Here is a 26,608-nt window from a genome sequence, read left to right as displayed (position 1 = left end):
TTCAGGCTTTTTTGCCTTTTTGAGCTATCTCAATAGAATTTGTTCAGTATTCTTTTCCTTACCAGAGAGGAAACTGGCAGTACGGTCTCAATTATATTTGTTTTGGTCTTACATTATTGTGACATCTGTGTTCATGTACCTTCTAAAGACTGGAGAGATGTTGGAAATAGCTTTCGGTGAGCTAGATTGCTTTGATAAGCAAGTAGCAAGCAAACTCATTAGAAGGAAGCTAGCCATACAAGCTGAGAGAGCTCTAATTGCCTTTGCAGAATAAATACTGCAGCATAGCATAGCATAGCATAGCATTTATACTGCTTCCAATACCTGAGCTAGCTTATTTAGAATGAGGTCACGTTGTTCCAACATTAAACTGCAACCCTGAGTGAAAACATATGTCTTTATCTGTATCAACATATAACACAGTTTCTGCTGGCTGGACATTTTTTTCAGGATGAGTATCTCACTGGGCTTTCTAAACTTTTTAGCTGCTGAATAGCTCTTCTGCCTCCTCTGCAGTTTAAATTGTTTCACAGACAGTGTTGTTGATCTTCAATAAATTTTCTAGGCACCTGTTGCATTATTTCATCAAGTTTTGGTGGGATTTTTTATGCCTTTTTTTTTTTAATATTTTTTTTTTATTTTTTAATGACCATATTGTAGAGCATAACATTCCTCTAATGTCTTATTTTAACATAATAGGTACAAATGGATTTTAGTCATGTTGGAGCCTATGAATTATTTATAGGTTCTAACTAGCCCCCCCCTCTCACCCCCCCAATCTCTAATGCTTATCTCACCATTTTTTATTCTGTCTTCTTTAAACACTACTGAATCATCAACAAATGTTTGTCGGACCTGTAGACTCCAGAGGTCCTAGACTGAGATCTCCGCTCTAATAGTTAACTCTGTGTATTTTTTCCTCTGCTGCTGTCTCTGTGATGTCTACAGCATCATCACACAATTCCTTAGAAATGTATTGAATAATTTAATGGTATCTGCTCCTTTGGAATTGCTGTAAAAAATGTGAAACTGCTTCTGGGTCATTATGCATTTATTTAATATTTCCAGTTAAATAAAATCCCATGTAGTCCCAGCTTGTCCAATACTCTCAACTCTAAGTTTATAGAATGACCTTTTTGCTATACAGGAAGCAATCAGTTTGCTGAGCCTTTATCATTCAGACAGAAAAAAAAATTCAAGCCATAATGCAACTGATATTTTTCATTATACCGAGGAGATATTCTGCTGGGTAGTAGGTTTTTCATAACACTTATGGCAGCACAATTTATTTTTATTTGGCAAGCTGGTCTCTGGGGGATTGTCATAGAACTTATATGGTCCAGCTAAGAAATAAGTGATTCAAAGAGCTTTCATTTTTAGAGTAATGAAGGTGCAAGACGAAAACAAGCAAATTAGGTTTAGAACTACAGTGTCTTCAGCCTCCAGCACAAGGACAATGTTGTCTGTGGACAGGTGTATATAAGACTACTCCTAGACCTGTAAAGGGTCTAGGAGTTCCCTATAATGCAAAGGACTTTACAAACTTGGGGTAGGAGGACTGCTGGAACATATAGGTGTCATCTTACTTGATTGATGTGCCAGTATTTTGCAGGTAAAAAGAAGCAGAGAAGCTATTGTGGTGATTGCTTGCTGTTTGGACCAAACACTTTGTCTTGGGGCTCTACTCTTCATTGAGTAGAAAAGAAAACAAAGCCTGAATGTGCACTGCTGGAGGATGTCCCTGGAGATGCAGGTGTGATGGACAATGGGGGAAACAGGTTCCCCCAGCAGAGGAGCGATCTTGTCTGTGCTGAAGAACAGACAGACCCTCACAGATGTGGCTGTCTTGGGAAATAACTGGGAACAGACCATCTTGGGTGCTTAGCTGGGGTGTCCTTTGCTCAGATTTAGAAAAGTGCTGAAATTTGTTGTACCAGAAAGCAATGCTGCAAGTAACAGTTTATCCTGCAGAAGTCCAGTGGACAGAAGGAAAATTCTATATTTCAATTTGTCTCACCCAGCATATTTGTGTTTTCCCTTTACAAGATCAATCTTGTTCTAATTTACCACTCTGTGTTTAACACAAACTAGCTTTAACACTGAAAGCTTGAGAGACAGGCCTGTAATAAAGGCTTTAAAGTGTTGAAAGACAAGGATGTTTGTATATAATATGGAATGTATCAATGTGTGCACAGAATGCATTTAATTATTATTTTTGTCATTTTGCAGATGGAATCTAGAAATACAGAAAGCTCAAGGACACACAGTAAGTTAGTGACAAACTAAAGAAACCAAATTCAAATTTCCCGAGTCTTAAAGTAATTTCTTTTGTTTCAAAGACATGTTCCATTTTTTTGTTGAGCAGGTGATTTTACTTTCATGACTTTGGTACATAAAATGTTATTGAAGGCTAATGATAAGAGTGCAGGGAAGAAATAATTTTGAATAAGTTAACAGTTGAAGTAAATTACAAAAATATGAAAAAGTAAAGCATATCTAAAACAGAGAGGGATGGCTGGTGGCCTACGTCCTGGCATGCTAGGACTTAGCATGCAAGGGAGATATATTTGGCCTCCAGAGTATATTCAGTTAGAAAGACAGGCAGACAGAGGTATGACTGCATGGAAAAGGAGAGGAGACAATGACACTTACATCCTGTAGAGCCAGGACGAATCCTTTACAATTTATTGAGCCAGGTGCAGTGCCTCACATATGTGGCTGCTTCAACCTTTGGCATCCATCTAGGAATAAAAGTATCCCTGCAACCTGAAGAAGATGGCCATATCTGTTTGGAAAAATAGCTTGAAGGCCTTGTAACCACTGATAATTTTTACTAGTCATCAATATATGAATTGATTAATATTTGGAGATAAATGAGTTGCAGAAGTTCAAGGTTTTAATATTAAATTTTAAACATTTTAAAACATTATAGATTCTCTCAGATAAATGTTTTCCATGATAGAACCATTAAAATAACATTTTTTTGGTCCAAGTGGTGAAACGTTTATTGAACTCAGCTGGTTAAAAATATATAATATCTGTAACTAGAGAAAAATATGTCACTGCAGTGCCTACAGTTTGAGACAGTTAATAATGCTCATTATGGCTCCATTTTTTTGATAGAAAAATAAAAAAATAAGAAACCTATTTCATCGTTAAAATTAAAATAATACTAAAAAAATATACTGCTACTGTTTTCTATGGAATTTCTGTTAAACAGAAATTCCAGCAAAGAGTTAAATAAATATATATTTAAGAAAATTTCCCTTTAAAAAATGAATAATAAGCACATGAGCTTTGGCCCATGGTGAAACTTGTCAGTGAAGATAAGCTAGGCTTCAGCCCATTTCACTTTTAAAGAATATGTATGTAGTTAGTTATTATGTACATTGGATTCAATTACTGAGTATATCCATTTTCATAGTGATAAACGGATGCCATTTCATAATTACTTTATGGAAAAAAACAGAGGTTTGAAAGGCATTGACCTGCTTATGCTGACTCCCTGTCAGAAAGTATGAGCATGAGAAAAGTTTGCATGCATTTTTGTACTCTTACATTTTCTTTGCTAGATTTTGTCAATTTTTATTATTGGCAGATGTTTTTCAAATGCATCTTTATATAAATATTTATTATTATTTTTGAATAAATATTTTTAAAGGAAAAAAGATTAATTCAGGGATTTATTTCTAGTAGACAAGGAAGGTGATTTTGTGCATTAATTCGTTAATTCCTTTTGCTTGAATGCATTGTCCATCTGCTGTCTGATATGAAGTGAATTTGTCCAGTTGAGAATTCAAAGTAGGGCATACCTGCAACAAATTTTCAAATCTGTAACCCTAGCAATTTTGATCCATAGTATAGAGAAATTATGAAGGCAAATGATCATAAGAACGAAATAAGAAGTAGAACCCAGATATAACATTTATAGAGCAGGAAATCTCTTTTCTGCTAGCGTTTACTATGGGTCCCATGCCAAAGATCTTTGATAAGCTGAGCCAGAAAGACATTTTTCTGTGGCTGTCCCTTGGAAGAAATACAAATGTAAACTGATTTAGGGGTGTTGTTTTCAGAAACAGAGGTTCTGCTTGCAGTCTAGGTGCCTGAGGGAGCTCTCTGAAGGAGGTGTCACTCTAAATTAAGGAAATTGATTTAGAAGTCCAGGTCCAGCAGTAATGTTTCTGTTGGTGTCTGCATGGTCTTCTCAGGAGGTATCTACTTTCATGTTCTCAGTCAGACAGATAGGTGACAATTTATCTTCAGACCAGAAACTGTATATTTATATCATTCTGAGTTTTTGTTGGGAGGCTGATACCTGAATTCTCTTCATTCTCCTGAACTTTCATGTCCCTCTCATATGGTAGGATCTTCTTTCTCCTTACTGAGTGTTGCTTTTCTTTGTACCTGGAATTCACATTTGAACTTAGTTCTCTTGAACATCTTCAACCCAAGTTTAAAAATATGCATGCTATATAGTATGTCAATGGAAGAATACAATTAGCCGCACAGAATGGTAGATTAGAAAAGTCTAGGTAGATTTTGCTTCATTCCAGGAATATGAGTAGAAGGCACAATTTGTACTCCTTTTAACTCTGACCATTATGAAATCCACACTTTGCCTTTTCATCATTTGTTTTAGAGAAAAGTGCTGATTTCTTGTTTCTTCATCTTCCTAGCAATATAATTATAACCCAATGTAACTGGGATTGTTACAAGCTATGCAATATTAAATATTGTCATTGCTTTGACTAACAGTTATTCTTTGCAAAGGAGGTCAGTTCACAAGGTTAATTTCTATGCATAGTTTTGTTTTTACCTTATTAACTAACTGGTTTACTTCTTCTGGGGAGTACTCTGAAGTCTATAGGCTCTGCTATTTTGTATTAGAACATCTATTAACTGCAAGGCTTTCACGTCTGATATCTGACCACTTTAATTGTCACTGTAATTGATTTTACCTTTGACTTGGCATGGTGATTGCTTTGCAATTTGTTGATGATTAATGGTTGTCCTCTGGTTATCCTGCTTGGATATGCCTAATGTATAAACCAGGTGATTGGTTTGATTTGACCCTGACTTGCCCTAAAAAATGTCAAACATTATTTAGTTCAAATTTATCACATGGGGAAAAAGTAGACTCAGCATATTGACAGCATCCTCAGCCTCTCAGTTGAGCAGGTAAAAAGCTTTGCATTCTGCTTTTTATTTATTTATTTATTTATTTATTTATTTATCTTTTCCTATTATTATTTACAGAAAGATGCATGGGGACTCAGTTTCCAGGTTTCTGGGGGTGGCCCATGTCATTTACCTTGACACAGCTTTTGGAAAAGCGGGAACCAAAATTTTAACGGACAAGTCACCGGAAAAAAATGTTGCCCTTTTTATACTTATACCTAATGTTTCTTGTTTTGCCTAAAGGCCAAATGTGAACGTTAACAGTGTAAGACCTGAGGCTGATCTTGAGATTGAACTGAGATTTAACTCAGACTGAGAATGATTTACTTTTTTTTTAGAGTATTACTGCAAGTAAAAATGTGGACTTGTATGGGGATAGTGAGGCTACATCAAATGAGTATATTCCTGGGTGCTTCAGGAGACTTGCTACCTTTCAGGTAGTTGTAGAGAGCAATAATGTTTATGAAGTTGAAAAGTGGGTGCTGTTGATTTTTATTATTTTTTTTTTAAATTTTTTTCCAAGTCACTGTAGTAGCCTATTAGAAGGGTTAGAATTTCCTCTTTGTTTGGAAGAAGCTCATGCTTCCCACCAGGTGCTCCAATTTCAATCTTTCATTTTCCTCTGCTTCCTACCTCCCCACATTTCAGTTTGAGAAAAAACATAAGACTGATATTCTGTGGTGTGTGCCCTATTTCCCATCCTCGGTTGTAAGTTTAGAGCAAGTTAATAGTCTTCAGTGGTAACTCTGTAGCTGTAGCTATCAAAGAAATGGCTGACCCCCAGACATGGATCATCCACCACAGAGAATTATTCTGGAACACTTACCAGAAGCTCTGATCAAGCCAAATATCAAGATATTTGTCAGTTTAGTAAGACAGAAGTGAAAGATATGCAAACCTCCTTATGAAGGGCTTCCAGGGTTTCACCACATTGACATGTAGTTGAATTTAACACTTTGCACTTGGTTTGTTGAGATCTTTCACATCTCCCCCTTTCCCTCTGAGCTTATTACTTAAAGGCAACTATGGTGCAGCTGCATGTGGATTTACCTGGAAATAATCCCAGTTGTTTTGTTAACTTGGCAGCAAAATGCACAGTGAAGCCTTAAAACGAAAATCCATCAGAGAGCCTTGCAGAAATAAGAAACCACAGGAAAAAAAATATTGTATCCAGTTAAATGTATTGCTTGAGCTATACTGTTACAGACCCAAAGGTAGTGTCTAAAGCACTGACTACATACAAATCAGAACACAGATGATTTTTTATTTCTAAATTATTTTGAAAAATGAAACAATTATGCTGCAGAATATTTTATCTTTAACAAATATTCTGAGTTCAGTTATAGAAGCTGTAATCAGCAAAACAACAAAGGTCACTGAAACCTTTGCAGCTGATTCTTAAATGTCCACTTTGTTCCAAGTGCAAATTCTTCCCTTAGCAGCCCATACAACAACTGCAGGTGCAGCTTCTGAGCACAGACCTGGAAACCAGAGAGAAACACACAGAAGTGACCTATTCCTTTGCAGGCTGATGTGGAGCTTTTTTTCATACTAAACAGTTTGTCTGCAGCATGGAGAGGGTACCCTGGGGCTGCCTTTTGGGCTAAGGAGCACCTAGAAGATGCTGAACAGCATCTATGAAGAGCCTATCTATGGCTCTTCAGCCAAAGTCATAAAGGAACTAGTATTGTCTGTAGTGTGGGTCATGAAAACAGAAGGCAACATCTGTGGTCTACAATCTTCCCTAAAAAGCTGTCTTACCCAGGGCCATCCACAAGTGAAACCTGCAGCCTGCAGTCTCTCACCTCTCTCTTGTGGGTAACCCTGAACCCTCCCCTGGCTCTGCCCCCATGTGCCCTTTTCAGGGGACCTGGGAATTGCTTCCCATGCCTCTACTTTTCCCCACCCCCCATGACTGCCTGATCTCCAGACCCTTTCCCAGCTCCATCTTCCTCCATCACAAAAAATCCCTCCATTGCCACTGGAGGATCCTGCTTCTATATTTGGTAGGACAGGGAGAAGAGGACACAACCTTGCAAATGTTCACACACATGGCAATTGTACTAAGTTCTGTGTTTGATTGTTCCAAAATACACCAGAGTAACTCCAGCAAAGCAATTGAGATATGTTAGTACAAACCTCTGCAGTGATTTTAGAAAGTGAGTATAATAAATCAAATTCCTCCTTATAAAATGAGAAAATCAACACACTTTTTAAAACCTGGATTTTTCTTTTTAACCCATGTTCTAACAATGTTGAAATCTTTAATGCCAAATGTCATATCTGTAAAAGTGGTAAATTTCAGGACTGTATTAAAAACAGAGGGGACATTTACTTTTGAAATGATGTATGACATGACCTTCAACTTTTCATAATTTAATAAGAATGCAAGGCTAACTAATTAGACTTCAAAATGACAGATAAGTGCTAATTATAATCCCTTTTGAATAGATAAAAGAAGTTTTTAAAAATAAATGCTATAGAGTGGTGGAAGGACTTAGCTATAACTAGCACCGAGACAGACTGTCTAATGAAAAAATATTTTTCTCCTGTACCCACCAAGAAATTATCCTCAATATCCTCAAAAGAAGTAGGTGCAGCTCAGTTTAAGTCCAAGATTATGTTCTAATAAATAGTATGATGAGAAAAATTAATCTCCCTGACTTCTCATTTCCCAGTCGAAGGCTCATATAAATATGTGTTTTTATGTTGTTATTACATCTTAGCTGATATAGTTGGATTCCAAATTTGAGAAGCCTGTTCTTTACAGAATATTATTAAAAAATAATTCCTTGAAAACTGTTAGATTACTCTGTACTTCATATTTCTAAAGATAAGGTTAAAAAAATGATTCACTGTGATAAAGGAATTTCTCAGCTTTATCACCTAGAAAGATCTTCTGTCCAGAAATTTACTGGTTCAATTTGGTAACTGCAGTTTTAGATTGAATCAAGCCAAAATGTAAGCTCAGAGAGAGGTGATCCAAAAAGAAACAAAACATTAAAATCTCACATTTATGGAGTCATATGAAGTACATAGAAAGGTAGGAAAAGAAATTGTATATTATCCTCTAATTTCACGCTTTTGTAAAAAAAAAAAAAAAAAAGGTATAAATAATATAAAAATAATTATAATTAGTTATAATTAAAAAGGGTATTATGAGGCCAAAAATTATTCTCAAAATATTAGACTTGTGAAGTCAGCAAAACGTTATTCTCCCTTCTTGGCTTACCACCCTGAAATCCTGTGATGATAATGCTTGCTTAGCTCTTCATTAACAAAGCAGGGGTTTGTCAAATAGCAGAGACCAGCAATTTTCTGTGTGTGATGTGTGTTTTTAATGTAATTTGTTTTTGTGTTTACTTTTATTTTGCCTTATGTTTCATGTTTCTAATGGGTAATTACTGAACTTTTCTTTCCTGTGCCTTGTTCCATGCAGAGTAAGGAATTTGCCAGAATGGATTATTTAGATAACTATTTTGCTACTCCACTATATTTTTAGGATTAATATATTCTCCAGTGTACGTATGGGAAGTAAAATGGAAAGAATTCAGAACGGAAGTTGGGAACTGGTAAGAGGTGGGGTTTGTTCAGCTTTCTGATGTTGATGTAGCACCAAAGGGTATATAAGATTGATTTCTTTGTGTGTGAAGGCATTTCTGCAGACTAGCTCAGCTGGACCACTTCATATGTTTTACATTTGAAATCTTTCGGTTTAGATAGGTAGAATATATGAGTTTCAAACAAAGAAGATAGTTAAGTCCATATCAATTTCCAGAGCTCATATTCAAATTAACTGATATTTTCCAATCATACCTAATTCAAATCATTACATGTACTCAACCAAGGCCTCCCTTGTGGTTGCAAAGTTTGTACCTATACTTGCCAAGGCATAGTTTTGGCTGGCTCTCTGGCTTTGAGGCTAGTGATAGACCCTATACATGTTTCTTTGTCTTCATGAGACAGTGACTACCTACACCCTGTTGCCTTCATAAATTGTTCTTCAGGTGGCTTGGAGAAGAACATGAGACTAAGAACTTCTAATACCGTAAAAAATAGGCTTGATTGATTTGATGACCAATTTGATGACATTGATGATTAAGAAGTGTTCATTTCCTGAAAAATGTAGCATCAGGTAGGATCTACAAGATATGACACAGGAATACACCTCTACTTGTGAAATAGATATGTGAGCAACTGAAGATCCAGGAGTGAGTACCTAATTGGCAGGCTAACTAGGGTCTTAACAGAAAAGGATAGATTTAAAGATATATTCTACAAAAGGCTGTATGGCTTTTTCCATAATCTAAAATAGATGCATAGGAAAACCTGCATGATATTGATAAAGTACCGTCTCTGTTTAAAAAATGAGTTGACAGGACATGGTTGTAGAAACTGCAGCTATAGTCTCTGGGAAAAAATGCTATCTCCTACTAGCCTGACAAACTAAGAGAAATTTGTTATTTGTCTTGTTCAAGTATGTAGTACTGAAACAGGAGAAAAATATAAGCTTTTATTACTCCAGTACACCTTGAATAAATGTGGACAAACATTGGAAAAAAGGAAAAACTGAGTGAGAAAGAGTGGTATTACTCCACAGTGCACATAGATTCCTCTACACATTTTTTTTTTTTTTTTAAGTTCTGTAATAACATAAACCCACAAGCTCATAACCTATTAATGTCAAGTCTGATCTAGTTTTCTTTTGGATACAAAGTTATTTCAAGGAGATCACCATAAGTTTCTGTATATTTTTGCAGAATTCTTGTTCATGTTAAATTCCTCTCCTGCTTTGTCCATGTTGCAAAACTTTTCCCTTTACCTTCACATTTGTTACCTTCATTTTTCTTCTTGTACAAATCTGTGCTACTCACTACTTGCAGCTTCTAATTTATTCCCATAACACCAAGTTTTTTTGTGGAAAAGCCCTCTTTGGAAACCCCTGAGGCTACGTGAGACTCAACTGCAGCATACAGAGCTCACTAACTATACCTACACTGACAAAAATTTCCTTTCTTATTTTGTCCCTCATCATCCCAGTCTCATACATATTGTGTTCATTCCTGTATTTTTGTGGAATAATTGCTGGAGGTCACTTATTGAGACTAAAGGTATGTCCACATCTTAAGAGAAGGTTCAGCACTGAGGAAGCTTCCCGGGTGAGATGCAGCAGACGTGCAAGGAAATCTGTTCCATGATACTCCCCTTGGCAACATAGCCTGCAATCTTAGGTATTGAGGTAAAGAGAGCCTGTACATGTTGGACTAGAGTGGGGATCATTTGTTAAAGCAAGTGCCCTCATCTGTGTAAATAGAATCTTCAAATCCAGCACAAACTAATGAAGAGGCTGGGTAGAAATAATATTTTGTGTGAATTAAGAACTACTCATACAAAAAGAATAAGTCATTCCAAAGATTTCACTTTTTTTTTTTTTGGTATGTGTGTGTGAATCTTCATTCTCCAAATCATTTCTTCATGTCATCGTTATCAGCCTGCATTCATGTTATTCTTGTCACTCAGTATTAACTTTTTATCCATATTTTGCCATATCGTCTTGTCTACAGCATAATACCTAGTTACAATTAACTAAATTCCTCTACATACATAAAATTTTGGAAAAAGTAGATGTTAAATTGGAAGTTTTAATCAAACATATTTTTTTAGTAAGACAGATATTTAAAAGATTTATTTTTATTTATTTTTTTTTGGCAATTAAATACATTTCATTTGCCATTACTCTGAACTGGAAGAAGTAAAAGAAAAAAAAACACAACACCAAACCAATCCCTGAAAACATTCAAAGATGTCATAATCTGCATAAATTTATTTTTGTTTTACCTGTAAAAGTGAAACAAGCTTTTACAAACGTTTTTATAATATATTCAAGAATAATGTATGTGTAGAAGCACATATGCAATATACAAAAAAATCATAATGCCTTCTTATTTCAGAGGACAGCCAACAATTTGACCAAGAATGAAAGAAATTCTCCTCCTTTGTCATACAAAAAAAAAAAAAAAATACACTACTGTTTTCATACAGAGAATTACATGGGTTTTCTGCTGCAGGTCACTTACACACTGATACACACACACACAAAAAGGATGGGTGAGCAAAACAAGATCTCCATGACAGAACAAATAATGGAGCAATTCCTCTAAAAATTGCAGGAAATGAACAGAAAGGAATGAAATACTTGGAGTCTGATGAGCCAGATTTGAAGAGATTGGAAAGAACCCATAAGCCATCCTGAATACCAGCAGGGAAACCTGGAATGAGAACCGCAGGTGTATGGATTCTGCAAAATGCAGTAAATCATGCAGAGAAGTGGAAAAGACTTGTATATATCATTATGTAAAATTATCTTATGATATCTAAGCTATGTGTCTAAATATAGAAAGCACATCAGCCTCAGAATATCCCTCCAGTAGGGATCAGTGAGGTGGGATGGCACTCAGGGGAAAAATGTATGCTTTTGTTCTGTTCTCACACTTTTCCACCCAGATTCCCTAACAACTAGTGCTGGAGATGGGCTTCTGGGATGGATGAGGCATTAAAAAAGCAATATGCTCGTTATTATGCATTCAAGGGTTGTAATTTTATGAAAATGCACATTTTGTTACACGACTGAAGGTAGCTTACACTGGAATAGGTTCTTGCCTCTCTGAGGAAGAGAGGTTTATGATTATAAAGCTCTTATTTTCACATGGGTGTAACTGCATAGAGACTGGGAAGCATGGCTGTGCAGTGCATTTAAACTACCACCAAAAGTTTATTCTGTTTGCAAGCTGGTTTTAGACCTGCCCACGAAATCGTTTCTGAAAACAATAAATTAACCAGGAAATGTAACGTGGGATGTGTCATGAATAACTGCTTTCACAGGTCACTACACCCACCCACCTCAATTCCTCCTCTCGCATGTCAATTAAATCACCTGTGTTCTCTCCAGAGATAGTATTTATCACCTCTGATGGGCATCTACAATCACTAGAGAAGCAGTAGAGAGCACTTACAACAAGAATGATAATGAGAGGCTTTTGGAGGCTAACAAAAGCCAGTACCATGCAATTTACTCCAGTCTCGTACAGCTCTTGGCTTTTGATGTCTGTAAGCCACAGTAGACCTGCCTTTAATCTCTACACATGTAACTTTAGCAACACTTCTTAGAGGAACATAAATTGAAGGGGAGAATACAATACAGGGGGAGAAAAAAAAAAAAAAGTGGATCTGTGGTTTACAGGCTCTCAGGAGCCCAGGAGTACCAAACAGGTTGTTTTACATGAAGCAACTGTATGGAAGGAGTGAGCCCATTAAAGGGAGATTCAAGATAGGAGTTACAACATAGGTGGAAGCTTGTTTTCCCTGTGAGAAATACTGCCAAGACACTGAACAGTAGGCAACAGCCCCAATCACTTATTATTGCCAATGTCTGCTTTGAATTCAACATTACTGTGACAGTGAGAAGGCAGGCCACAAATACCTCAGATATTCAACCACAAGCTTCAGCATAAATGCTGTCGTTCAGCAGCAGTGGAACAGGTTAGGGATAGCGATGTGCTTGCATTGCAGATGATTTTTAACAGCACCAATGCAATCTGTTGCAGTAAGAGCCAACCTGTGTCTAGTGCTGAAACAGACAGCAAAGAGCTGATAAAGTTGAGGGTTAAGCAGAAATCTTCTTTAAAACTTCTTTAAAACTTCTTTAAAATTCATAATTTGATGTGCACTGATTTGATAAGACCCTGCATTAGAGAATACATATAAAATCAAGTTGTTTTTTAATTTTCAGACCACTATGTGACTATCTTGGACAAAAAGAAATGATGTTTTGGACCAAGTCAGGAACCAGGACACAAATATTTCAACTTCAGAATATTAAAATATTCCATATTGGACAAACCAAAAGTAATTTCATTGTTTGCACATCTTTCTCCTCAACATAATGTGCCAAGGGTGAAACTTTTAAATATTTTTTCTGTGTGTGTGATTTTGATTTATAATCGGTATTTAAGAAATCGTTCAAAAATAATTAAATAAAAAAGGGGAAAGAAATGACAGTTTTACCAGCTACATATGTCCTCTGAGGGACAGTTTTGTCTTGAATGGTTGAGGGTTGGCCTCATGGTAGTGTGCTAGTACAGGCTGTCAGCAGCATCCTCAGTGGGAAAGCTATGTACAGTGGCACAATGTGTGTTTTTCTGTCTCTTAGACATCACTTATCCAATTGTCTTAAACTTTACCAACAGAAGTATTCTTTTTGGAAAATAACAAAACAGTGTTTAATACCAGCGGTTTTGGATTTTTCCCACACCAGAGCTGTGATGATAAAATTTAGTTGCTGGGGAACTAATTTGGGGTTTCTCTAAGCTCTCTAGCTGCAGCAGTGTGACAGGTATGAATGAGAGTTGACTTAAAGTCATAATTTCTAGGGAATTCTGATTCTATTGTCATTCTGATATTATGACTACTGCTTTATACTCAGATGGCTGTTCTTAAATAGTTGGAAGAACATAACATGCACTTTTAGTTTTTATATATATCTACCATGTTTCAGTGTTGTATTCTTTTTCTTTTTTTTTTTCTTTTTTTTTTTTTTCTGTTCTTTTTCTTTTTTTTTTTTTCTTTTTTTTTTTTTTTTTCTGTTCTGTAGTGATAAAACATTCTGCATTCTCAAACTGATGGTTATTTAAAGACTAGTTAGTGCAATGGCTATTACAAAGTTTTATTACAAAGTAATTGATTTTCCAAAAAATAGCTTTTTGCTTAATTGCATTTTATTTTGGGGGGATAATACTGATAGAATATTTACATTAGGGAATTATTGTAGGGTACCTTCGAATCATATTTATGAGTAGTTTGTCCTTCATAAACATCTTTATGTAGGGAGTGGGTGTTAGTTTGCAATAATGCAAAGGCTTTGGGGAATTACTTACTTCTCTGTAGAAGTGTTTTGATTGCATTATTATGCTGTCAACAATATAAGCTTGAATGCTAAATTTGCTATTTTTGTGTTTTTGAGTGGGTGCAAGTATCAGTGTATGTATCTTATTGCAGCTGAAGTGTCAGTCACTAGTCCTCTGTTAAAAATCTTTTCTTTAATGGATGGTTCCAATAATCTTAATTTTGGGGTTAAGTAACACTTCTTGCTTCTCCAGCTCCTTTTCACCCCTCTGAAAGATTTAATGATATTCATGTTTTTTGTTGGGCAAGGAAAAGTAGGAAATAGCACTTAAAGGCTGCAAATTATGTTCATCATACCATGAAAACCATAGTGCAGTCTCAAAAAGCTGTAAGTGACTCCTTTTCTTCAAAGAGTATATATATTTGATTGCTTAATAACTAAGTTACAAGACACGTCTGATAGCTAAGCTATTAGTGAGAACAGCAAATGGCCAACAGTCCTTAGCATGAGATCTTAAACTCTCAAATTAGGTTAAAAAAAACAAAACACTCCTAACACTCTGTTTTAAAATACTTAAGCCAAATTCTCCAGGGTACTGAACATCCTGACACGTGTAGCTTGTAGAATTCTACTGAGATTTGTAGCTGTTCAGACTCCTGACTTGCAGAGATTCACGGGGGAATATAATCCATATTTTAAAAAATAATGTAACCCATTATAGCCCATTATTTTGTCCTACAGAGGCATTCTGTCTGGCATAATCATGGCTTGAAAAAGAAGGGCATAAGACCTTGGTGCGTGATCTGCCTCTGCTGCTTTTCTAAGCAATAAATATTCTTAAAGCTGGTCTCATTCCTTTTGACTAACACAGGTGGCTGAAGAGATGAAAAACAGACTGAGGGTAATATTCTAGTTTAATGTTTGAATCTGCTGCTAGCTGGACTTCCACCTTCCTTTTAGAAACAGATAATTTCTGGAATAAATATACGCACATAACTGTATGTGTTAAGTAAATATTGTTATACTCCTAAAAGAGGTACCGCTGTATGGATGAGTGACAGCAACAGCTCAGGAGTAGACTGTTATTGTCTTCTTCTGGCATTGCTGGATTGTGTGGTTGTATCTGTTATCACAGCATCTGTTACATGCATTTATTTCTGCAGCATGGGTAGACAGAGAAATGTCTGGGAGGCTTCTGCTTCATGGCATAAAGCTCCACCTGTTTCCCATGGGTTTCTGGACTATACAAAGATATTGGTAGCAGGGAGGAATTACTACAGTCCACGCATCACCATGGAAACTGGTGAGGATACTGTGAAACTGAATTAAATTTTCTTCACTCTCCTGATTGTTGACATAGTACAGAAATGTCCCTCATAAGCCTTTTAGTCAGTGTTGGCAGACTTTGGTGTACATGTAGTCTACCTCCTGGTGCTTGGAGCTCTGATCCTGGCAGGAGATCTGTGTTCATGAAGGAGCAGGATGTCGTTTACAGACCAAGTTTCTCTATGGCCTCCTTGATGATAAAGCTGATATTTACATCCAGAGGAGACACGTGAGGCAGGTTGTTCTTCCAAGAATAGCTCGAAGGAAGCTTTTGCAGCTGATTTTTATTCAAATGTTGGCAGGTAAGAATTTTGAAGGAGTTATGGAATATTGAAACCGTGTCAACATTAAAATGGCACTGAAGTATTTACCCTCTGTCCTAACTGTTCATAAAGTTGTCCAGTAGCCAAGCCTGTGTATGTCACTTTGTACTGTAGTTAATCCGTACACACTGAAATTCTACTGTGAAAATTAGTGAAAAGTGTTAATTTTTGCTATATTCTTAGCCTCAGAACTTGAATATTAACTTGAGTCAGTGATACAAGGAAATCAGTCACAAATGCTGAAGATGTCCAGTTAATTCAATTCTACTGAAGATATCTTTGCTAATATGGCTTTAAATTCATGTGGAGCAAGAGGAAAAACAGGGAAAATAGGTCCCTAGAATTATTTGCTTCTTTATTACTTTATATGCATATGTTAAACTCCAATAGCATTTTTGCCTTTTAAGTTGTTCTTAATGGATATATTGTTTCTGCTAAAGCACTTCAAAATGCATAATTCAAACACTATAGAAATGCATTTTGACCCTCAGCAAGCATGGATCTAACTGTTTCTGTTAGGTCCTCACTAATATATTGCAAATAGATGTAAAAATGCTGGGAAAATCACAAAAATCACAAAAATGCTGGGAAAATCACAAAAATCACAAAAATGCTGGGAAAATCACAAAATATGTCTCCCATTCTGCTGAAGTGTGTTTTGTATTAACTGATTTTGCTGAAATAGACTGTTAGGCTACATATTTTAGACTTGAAATAAGATCTGATCTAATTTTTTAAAGAATTTTATTATTATCATTATTATAGATTTTATTAGAGAATTTGCTCATTTGTTTATATCCTATGTGGAGCTAGGGACCTCAGGACGTCTCTAATCCAGTTTCCTGCTCAAAGCAGGGCCAACTTTGGGTCTAACCTGGTTGCTAAGGACAATTGGGTCTTGAAAACCTTCAAGGACAGAGAGTGTGTAAACTCTCTGGGAAAAGAAGTTGGATATTAGGAAAAAATTCTTTCCTTCCTTCCTTCCTTCCTTCCTTCCTTCCTTCCTTCCTTCCTTCCTTCCTTCCTTCCTTCCTTCCTTCCTTCCTTCCTTCCTTCCTTCCTTCCTTCCTTCCTTCCTTCCTTCCTTCCTTCCTTCCTTCCTCCCTCCCTCCCTCCCTCCCTCCCTCCCTCCCTCCCTCCCTCCCTCCCTCCCTCCCTCCCTCCCTTCCCTCCTTCTCTCCTTCCCTCTTTCCCTCCTTTCCTCCTTCCCTCTTTCCTGTTACACAGTGGTCATTGAGGAAGACAATGTCAAAGGCCTGAAATTGACACTGAAGTAAAGAGAAGTTGCACAAAATATTATTGGCCTGATCAAATTCCATCTTTTGAATCTGTATAGTGGTCTGTTTTCCTTAGTAGAAGTGTACTCTGTGCACTATTACTGCAGAAGCATTTTATTGCAACTTTTTTATTTATTTATTCTTTCTAATTGCATTGTTGCACTCCTGGTTTTTCTGGATCATTTATAAGAATTCAAAAGTATATGATACATATATGATGTATTACTAGAGATGCATCTTTCCTGGTATGTTCCTAGTCTTTCGTAGGAAACATGCCAATGTGGACTACTGACAATATGTAGAAAACAGAGCCCATGATAGATCTGCTGTGCAATGGGTCTAGGTTGCCAATCAGTACTGAGACAAACTAAGTGGTCAGAGGTGTATGTCCTGTTCCCCTGAGTCCAGGGGAGAGGTGCAGGAGCCTTGACTGGTGTGTGTTTGTGAAATGATTGCTATGTACTTGTTATACCTATCTCAATAAATTATTTTTAAAGTTTCTGTCAATGACTGGTGTGGTTCCATTCTTACAGCTATCCCACACTAAATTCCCCTGTGAATTCAGTATATTAAACTGAAGTCCTGTCCCTATTTACAGCCAGTTATTGTCTGTCCTCATCTTCTGTCTCGCTCCTTCTGATTTAACTTTTTAAATTGTTGCCATTCCTGAACCCCAGTATCACTTATTCTTCTACATCCAGGTGCATAAATACTGCACCTGGTGCAAAAATATTACTCCAATGTTCAATGTTTTGAAACTTGATTCATGCTATATAGTAAATTCCAGGTTGTTGAGGAACCCTTCTGGAACTCTGGTTTTGTGAGTTTATTATCAATGCTGTTAACAGTCAGTTCTTCCAAATTTAATCAATTTCCATGCAACACTTATAGCTGGGAAACAACTTCATCAGGCACCGCATCATTCTTCATCAAACCTCATTCTTGAATCATCAGTTCTAATCAGACTTCCATGGTACACTTCAGATTTCACCACAGCTGCATTTCATTTATTGACCCTAAGCCTAAACTGTTGTTGGTTTTGCCTTCCTAGCAGTTCCTGCATGTCCAAGTCCAAGCTGAAAATCATGTGTCCAACAGCTCTGTAGTATTCTTTGCACACTAGACAATTAATTATGAATCATCTGGTTTCTCATCTGTGATCTCTTACAGCATCCTTACTAATTTAGCATAGAAAAATGTCAAACTGCCACCTACCAATCTCACTGGAGAAGGTTTTGTATATGACATTTCGAAATAGAATTTGTTTTACCTAGAACATCACACGATTTTGCTACTCTCCATAATGCTTTTTTAGAACTCAATGCTAAACTATGTTAGAGTTACTTCAAGAGCACCTTCATGAGGTCAGTAAAAAGAATGTACTCTTCAAAAGCCATTCTCATTTTTGTCCTTGATCAGCTCAGTGTGAATGCATCCAAACAGTGCCTGATCTGAAATTGTACTTTTCCTCTTCAACTTTCTTTATAACTGGTCTGAATCTGTCAGGAGTTTCATTTTTCATCCTTTTTTTTTCCAGAAACTGACAAAGAGATTTATATTTGTCATTGCCTGAATTAGGTAGGTGGCCTTATAGATTGATACAGCTGCTGTGTTTTGCCAGTCAAGAATATCGCCTCTGCTTAAAAGCGTAGAAGGTTGTACTTCTGATTCCTTGCTCACATTTGTCCTTCTAGCTATTTACAGCTCAGCAGTTATGCTCTATGCACCATCAGCTCTCCTCCACTGAACTACATCACTGCTCCTTCCGCCTCCTTTTTCAGATGGCAGTGTAGTGCTCACATTCCTTCTACCTTGAAAGCTGTCCTGTCCTTCCAGCATGTCTTGTCTGCTTGGATCTGCATGGTCAGCATGGATTAACACTTTGTCAAAATATTCCTTCCATCCTGCCATTCTGCTGGCTTTCTTTGGCATTTGCTGTCACATTACAATTAGCCTGTTTTATTTTTTCCTCCCTCTATCTCTCTCCTTTTTTTTTTTCCCAGACTATACTCTGTTTTTGATGGTGTTTCCAAATAACTTAATATCTTATATATTTAATTATCATTGCCCGTTTTGTTCTTTTCTTTTTTAAAAAAAAAAAACTTTTTTTTTTTTTTTTTTTTTTTTTACACCATTAAAATGCTTGTTTATTTGCTCTGTTGGTGTCTTCTAAGAACTATCTGAAATTCTATTATGTTCCTTCCTCAAATATTTCTCCTTATCCCTGGAGAGATTTCTGCAAAGAAATTGGACTGAGACATGCTAAAGGTGTCATCTTGCTTGCCTCTCTCACTGGCCCATTTTCATGCTACTTGTCAGAATCAACTAACTTCCTGTTACATTCATATTTTTGTTGGAGTTTAATATGAACTTAATATTTTTCCACATATAGCACACAATATTTGAAATACCAAGTAACTACTAAGGTCTTGCTATAGACACTGATATCCAAAAGTTATCCTTTCAGATTCTACCAGCAGTCCCTTGCCTGAGTTTTGGTTAGCTCATCTGGTGAATTTTTCATTCAATGACCAGTAATCTACAACACATTCTTAACTTTCCCAGTTACTCTCTTAATGACTGGCTGTAATGTTCACATTTTCACTCATTTTCACAGTCAGGCAAAGAGACAATTTCCAGGTTTTGGAGACAATCCCGAATCTTGACAAACCTCAATGATGATTTGAACATCTAAATAGGCAATAGAGTGATCTAATTGAAATTCCAACCAGTGACACTTTGTGAAGGAGGAGCAGATCCTAGACAGAGCTAATGAAAGCAGCTTGAAAACAGAATATTTCTGAATGTAGCAGCATTTTAGAAAATAAGATGAAGTGATGTGTTAGCAGACACGATGAAATTTTATTTTTGTGAAGAAATTCTTTGCATTCATAATTAGCTGCAAATGCTGCTGAATTCATAATTAGCAGTAAATGGAAAAAAAAGTCCCCTTAAATGTAGTCCTATGATTCTTCATGCCTGAGAAAACAGCAAAGAATATGTATAACATACTTTATGTTGAATATTTTAAAGCAACAACATAATACTATCATTGGTGGGAGCTACCACTGTGGGGCTATGTGGAAGCTGTATGTTATGAGACATGGGAGAACCTTCAGGCAAATAGGAAAATATAGGAATGAAACAGAATTTCCATTTTTTCATCAGGTTTGGACATCTGAAACATGAGCTTTACTCATTATCAAGCAATTCTTTATATCCACAAGAGACATGCTGCAAGCAGAAAGGGCTTTTAAAAATATCCTCCTCACTTTAGTTGTCTTGACTTCTTGCCAGTTGTCACTGTCTCCCTGTCCAGTTCCATAAAGGATTTCTTTCTATTTCCAGGCATCTCACACATCTTATTGCTTACTGTAATCTATAAGAAGACAAATTTGTTCTAAGGACAAGGAAATGTTGAAAGCCAGATGTACCTGCTGTTTCCACTTTTTGTCCCTTGAACTGGGTAAATGACCTTAATGTTTACCTTCTGTCTACAGAGTAACTCTTCCCTATGTATTACACCTATCCAAGACAGTTTCTGAAATACAGCACTTGCTTGGTAGCATTATTGGCTATATTCAAATAAATATCAATAGAGAATTTCAGCTTTGACTCTGTTATATTCCTGAAATCTTTCCTTATTTGTATATTTGATATTTCTGTGGCCAGTTGCTATGAGAGTGAAAGAAGGGTTGGACTGAACTCTGGAAGAATCCTATTTTCACAGACTGGTGAAGATAATAGCAGACCATGGTCTTGCAGTCATAACATTACTGGTGTGAGTAAACTACAGTTAATACTTTGTGCACAAAAATATATGTGGGAATGATGAGTAATATACAAAAAGTAACAGCTATTAGTGATTACATTCAAAAATAAAAATGTAAAGAGTTCTTTAAATATAGAAATACTTAAAATATACCAAGTACTTCATTTGTACCTAAAGAAAGAACGGCAACTTTAAATAATGGCAAGACTGCCGGTAAATCAGCCTACAGTCTTTTAACTTCAAGCTACGTTTTTGGTTTTTGTTTGCTTGTTTGTTTGTATGTATATAATCTGGGCAACTATTTATCTCATGGGTGTTTTCATAAACATGAACAAGGTCTGAAATACTTTAAGCTAAAATAATTGGAAACACCTCTTGTCGCATTAAAGGGGTGTAGCTGATTAACCGTTACAGGCCCGGTTGGATTCAGAGTACTGAACCAGTCGGACATTCACCAAAAACACATTAACCGCCTGGGGGTCCAGTCAGACATTCACCAAAAACGTATTAACCACCTGGGGGTCCGTTCAGACATTCACCAAAAATGCATTAACCGTCTAGGGGTCTGGTTAGATTCAGAACACTGAACTATCACGGATAACCACCCTCACCCTAGTTGCATTAATGAGAGCTATCACAATGCAATCAAGTATGGTTTATTACAGCAACAGATAATCAGGTTCTTTTGGATTGCCGGTGATAGTGACTATCTGCAAAAGCAAGCTAGTATGCATGAAATAACACAGGTGTTATAGGTGTTACAGATGTTATACAGGTGTTTAGGTGTTGTAAGTGTTACAGACGTTATAGATGTTATAGATGTTACAGGTGTTGTAGGTATTATAGGTGTTATAGGTGTTATAGGTGTTACAGGTGTTACAGGTGCGCAGCCTAGAAATAAACGCATTAAAAGATTATAAGCAAGTATTCAGATCTCACCCAAAGGCGTCCCAATGGGGGGGGGAAGAGAGGCTCAGCCCATCGACTGATCCCAGGAGTCAGGAGGTCCTAAGGATGTTGTATGTCCTCGGGATGGTATCTCCCCTGACGATGGTATCTTCCCTAACATCCCCTCTCTCTTGGGCCAATTTATATTATTTTCTATCTTTTAGGTGGAGCTTGAGTGGCTCTAGTCAAGCATATCTTAGTTATGATTGGTGTAAAGTTTTCCTGTCTCCGTTTAAAGTAATAGGCTCCGAGAAATTCAGAGCGCATGCTCAGTGAGGGGTGGTCGCACCTTGGAGGCGGGTAGCTTTTGGGATGGAGGTGTGTTTTGGTATTATAATGATATTATAATGAGCAAAAAGTACACTAGGGTACAGCATTTGTCAAAACATGACAGGTCTTTGGCTTAGGGTGGCAAAAAGTGCAGCTTTGTGCACAAGAACAATCGAGGCCCCACCTGATTACAGAGCCTAGCCGTGGTGTCTCCACTCCACTCTACGCTCCGTGGTGTTCCTTAGGGCTAGCACACCAGGTTTCCCCAGCACGATAGCATCTAAAGTTGGGAGCCTAGGGAATGCTCAGATAATGCAGTTATGCCCTACCCTGAAAGCCTCTTCAATGCTGTACCTTTTCCTTAAAAACATGAATGTTAGTTTTATTTTCCTAGTTACTTCAGGCATTTACACCACACCTCTATAGGGATGTCTATATTTTGGAGAAACCCTAGTTTAGTTTTTCCACATTGGATTCTCTGAGGCAGTCCAGATTTACTCTAGATTTCTTGTTTGCATGTGTTCTGCTTCTAGGGAGCTCTGATTTATTTTATTCATTGTTGTTTTAGGGTACTAAATCTCTCTGTACAACCATTTAATTGGTTATTTTAGGTAAAATAACATCTTAGTAAGGAATGCTTATTAATCTTACTAATCTCCTGAGAGCAATGATATTTCTGTAGAGGTGTAGAGGTTTTTTTTTTTTTTTTTTTTTTTTTTTTTTCAAGGTCTTAATTGCACATAAAACTATATAATATTGCAAGCACTTTGCTTTGAAATACTGATTTTAAATAATCATCATAGTTGAATACTCCATCAGCATTTGTCTCCAAAATCTAGTGCCAGACAATTAAGAATTCTTGGAAATGTAAGGGGCTTGGAAAAAAGACAGATGAGATAGTGTCTATACATAGAGAAGAAGAATCCAAGGAATTGTAGAGCAGTCAGTATAAATTAAATACTCAGAAGTTATTGGAACAATTTATTAAGTAATTTGAAAGTACTTGGAGAATAATAAGGTGATAAGACAGTGAATATGGATTTGCTAAGAGCAAACAATGACAAACCAGCCTAATTTCCTTTTTTTTTTTTTTTTTTTTTTTTTTTTTTTTTTTCCCAGAGTAACTGACATAGACAGCAAAAGGAGAAGCAGAAAATGTGGTAGTTCTTGATTTGAGTAAGGCTTTCGATGATATCCCCTATGACACTCTCAGGGAAATATGATGAAATTATAGGTGATGAAATTACAATAATGTTGATGTACAAGTGGCTGAAAAACTGTGATAATATAGTAGTTATCAATTGCTTGCTGTCAAACTGTAAAGGTTTGTCAAATGTAATATGACAAGATCCTAATCTGAGTTCAGTGTGAACTCATATATTCACTAATATTTTAGGGTACCGGAATAAAGAGAAACCATTTATTTTCAGTATCATGAAGGGCTTTACAAACACATTTGAAGGCATGAGTAGAACTTAGGTGGGCTGAGTGGTGTGAATGACACCACCTCTTCCTTTCTTCCTTTCTCCTATATTCTCTTCTCTTCAGTGCTCGTGGTAATGGATATTGAAGAGGAAATTCTTCATCTAATGATATTTTTCAGCTTTCACACTCCTCAAGAACTAGACTTAAATAGCTCTATACATTTGAGCCCATTTCAGCCTCTACTTAGGGGCATACCTAGAGCAAACTTTTTTTCCCCTTTGCTTTCTCTTTTGATTAATTTGAAAGAGGATTGAAACCAGCAAGATGAAATCCAAATGCAAAATACAAAGTGGAGATAGAAACCAAATGAATAAATGCAGGAGTTCCTTCTAAGTAACAGGTCTTGGTCTCTGTTACACTGGATCAGAAAGTTAAAAAGAAGTCAACACAGTATTTTTCCCAAAGGCAGGCAGATAACATTCTGGGGTGTATTAATAGAAGTATCATCTGCAGGGAGATAATTATTCTGCTTCAGCAGTGAAAAACCACTTGCATGCTGAAAAATTCATTTCTAATATATAATAAGCAATTAATAACATAGAAAGTCTTTAGGAATAATGTTAGAAATAAATTTGTCATTGCTACTGTTTCATATACATTGACATCCAGTCACCCTGTTGTCTCACATAATACTCTCTGCCAGTTTTCTGCATTGTATTTTGAGAAGGATGTATGCAAGCTGGAAATAGTTGTAAGAGCAGCTAAATTAAATATATCTATATCTATATCTAATGAAGGTTGCAAAATTTTAGGTTTGATCAGTTTAGTACAAAGGAAGACTTTATGGTGAAGATGGATGGGATCATGTATAAAACATTCATTATAAAAAGACGGTATATATGGGTCTCCACATCTGCTGAGAAGGGGAACAAAAAGTCATTGGGTTTAATTTACAGTAATGAGAATTTACATTAACGACTTGTCTCAAATAAAATGCATTAATCTTTTAGAAAATGTAAGAATGTTGGGAAATCCTCAAAGCTATATATCTTTAAGTTCACACACAGCATGGTGCTGTGTGACTGCAGCCTATAATTTATATGTCAGCTTTGTGCATAGTCTCTGATACTTTTGTTCACTCTTCACAGGTGTCAACAGGTAATTTTAACAAATATGCAAGCTATTAGCATTTCTGGTGTATTTTCTCTCATCTCCCCATTCCAAAAAACATCATTAGAACATTTTATTTTGTTAATTTTGGCATACTGGTGATTTTATAAATAAAGACAGACACTCAGCATGTTTTATTCATGTTCATAAAATTAGTGACATGTATAATGTGTTTGAATATCATTTGTTTCTTACATCAGGGAATATAAATAATCTAAATATATTAGCTATAATATTTTAAAATATCAACCAAGCTTAAACTTAGATGAAATAGTAAAAAGTGAAAAGGAAAGGACTGGAAGAGAGTAAGAGATAAGAACTTGTTTATTTTATGTAATGTAATGAAGAAAACACACATATCACATTGACTTTATTTGTCTACATAGTTTTCCTCATTCATTCATGGCTAACACTACTATCATGCATAGGCAGCTAATGGTCTAGAAACCGTCTGAAAACTAAAGCTGAAAGGTGGTTAATATGGTAATACTGTTTATTATATAGCTTGGATGAAAACAGATAAACCATGAGTTTAGTTGGTTTGACAAATACTGAACACATTTTAATGTTGTTGTCCTTGTTTACACGAGGGTCTCATGCTACCTTAATGAGGATGGCAAAATTAAACCATTATAATTTCATAAATTTTGACAAGATATTTATACTTCTGCTTTTATTTCCTGTTCTGCCTTTTAATGCACATGCTAGAGAAGTCTATATAAAACTATTAAAGCAATGGGGAGGGGAGGGAGTATAAGTACTTGAGAACATTCATGAACAGAGCATTTAAAGAGCCAAATTAGTTTAAAGACAGAATGTGTGCATACTGCTAGGTGTTAGCTGCGTTGTGGTAACTCTTAATGTGCACATGCTCAGCCATCAGCTAATGGGAGGCAACTCAAGCCATGTTAGCTTGCTTTACTTGTTTACATTTGCTACCTGCACTTGAACAGTTACTACTGACTACTGTATATGCATTTAGTTGCATAGCAAGTTGTGTGGGAAATTCACAGGGATTTGATGCATATAAGCATTAGTTCTCCAGCATGGTTGTTCTTCACTGGATGATTTCAAGAACAGAGTAACCAACCACACCAAGATCTTTCCCTGAGTTTTTATCCATAACTTAGAGTTAACAGGCACTGTATCAGAAGTATGCATTACTCATTTTGGAAACCAAAAATAAATTCAATATAGTAACATTGCTTATTCTTCTTCATTGCTTACCCTCCAGAAACTGATCTCCTAAATGGATTGGTCAATACCCTGCTGTGATTGGAAGAAAATTCATGACCTGAGGGGAAATTCATGTCTGAGAGGAGCAAAGATTGAACAATGATGTGTAACAAGTATCTCTATTATCAATCTAATTCTTCCTTAATAGATCTTTCTAAAGATCTCTAGTGTTTTTTTTTTTGCATGTTTATTTGTTTGTTTGAAAAGTATGCGGTCATTGCTAAATGTGATCTAATAAAGTTATATTTAAATGTTGGATAATATATTTATTAAGTATTTATGATGTTCAGCAATTATAATGCACACAGTTTTGACCAGACAAGTCATTTTAAAGAAAATATTTCTTCAATGATTTCCCATAACTTCTGAGTTCCTTTCACAGAGGAAAATATATTAGAACATTTTGAACACTTTCCTGGTGAAATTCTCATTTTGCATTTGTGTTGGGCAGTTGCATCTTCTACCTGATTAAAGGAAGGTAGTTTGAAATCAGTGTATGCATACTTTAGTTCACAGATGGGTGCATGGTGGAAAGAATGATGCATAAAATGTTTACATGTTAATATAGCTATCATTCATCAGAAGCATACAGAATTATAACATTACCATTGCTTTGTGGAGCAGAAATCTATGTAGGAGGTATCTACTATGAGTGATTTGTATAAACGACATGAATATTTTTTCTTCTCTCTGGCAATCTAATTACAAGTCTGAAAGACTCAGAATTCCCTTGTAAAGCCTTGTTCTAAAGGAACAGGAAAGACATCTGAGAATCTGTGAT

General features: G+C 36.2%; 1 long non-coding RNA gene across 1 annotated transcript in view; it reads left to right on the top strand.

Moving 5' to 3' along the window:
- The window catches only part of LOC140002029 (uncharacterized), an 83,875-nt gene extending 57,839 nt beyond the window's left edge, over positions 1-26,036 (top strand). Inside the window, exon 3 of the long non-coding RNA XR_011807883.1 lies at positions 25,826-26,036. This is a non-coding gene — a long non-coding RNA (uncharacterized lncRNA). The remainder of the gene's footprint in view (positions 1-25,825) is intronic.
- The last annotated feature ends 572 nt before the right edge of the window (positions 26,037-26,608 follow it).

The sequence above is a fragment of the Anas platyrhynchos genome, chromosome 3, assembly GCF_047663525.1.
Source record: "Anas platyrhynchos isolate ZD024472 breed Pekin duck chromosome 3, IASCAAS_PekinDuck_T2T, whole genome shotgun sequence".
NCBI lineage: Eukaryota > Metazoa > Chordata > Aves > Anseriformes > Anatidae > Anas > Anas platyrhynchos.
Note: the sequence above shows the minus strand (reverse complement) of the source record. Positions and strands in the feature narration are given on the sequence as shown.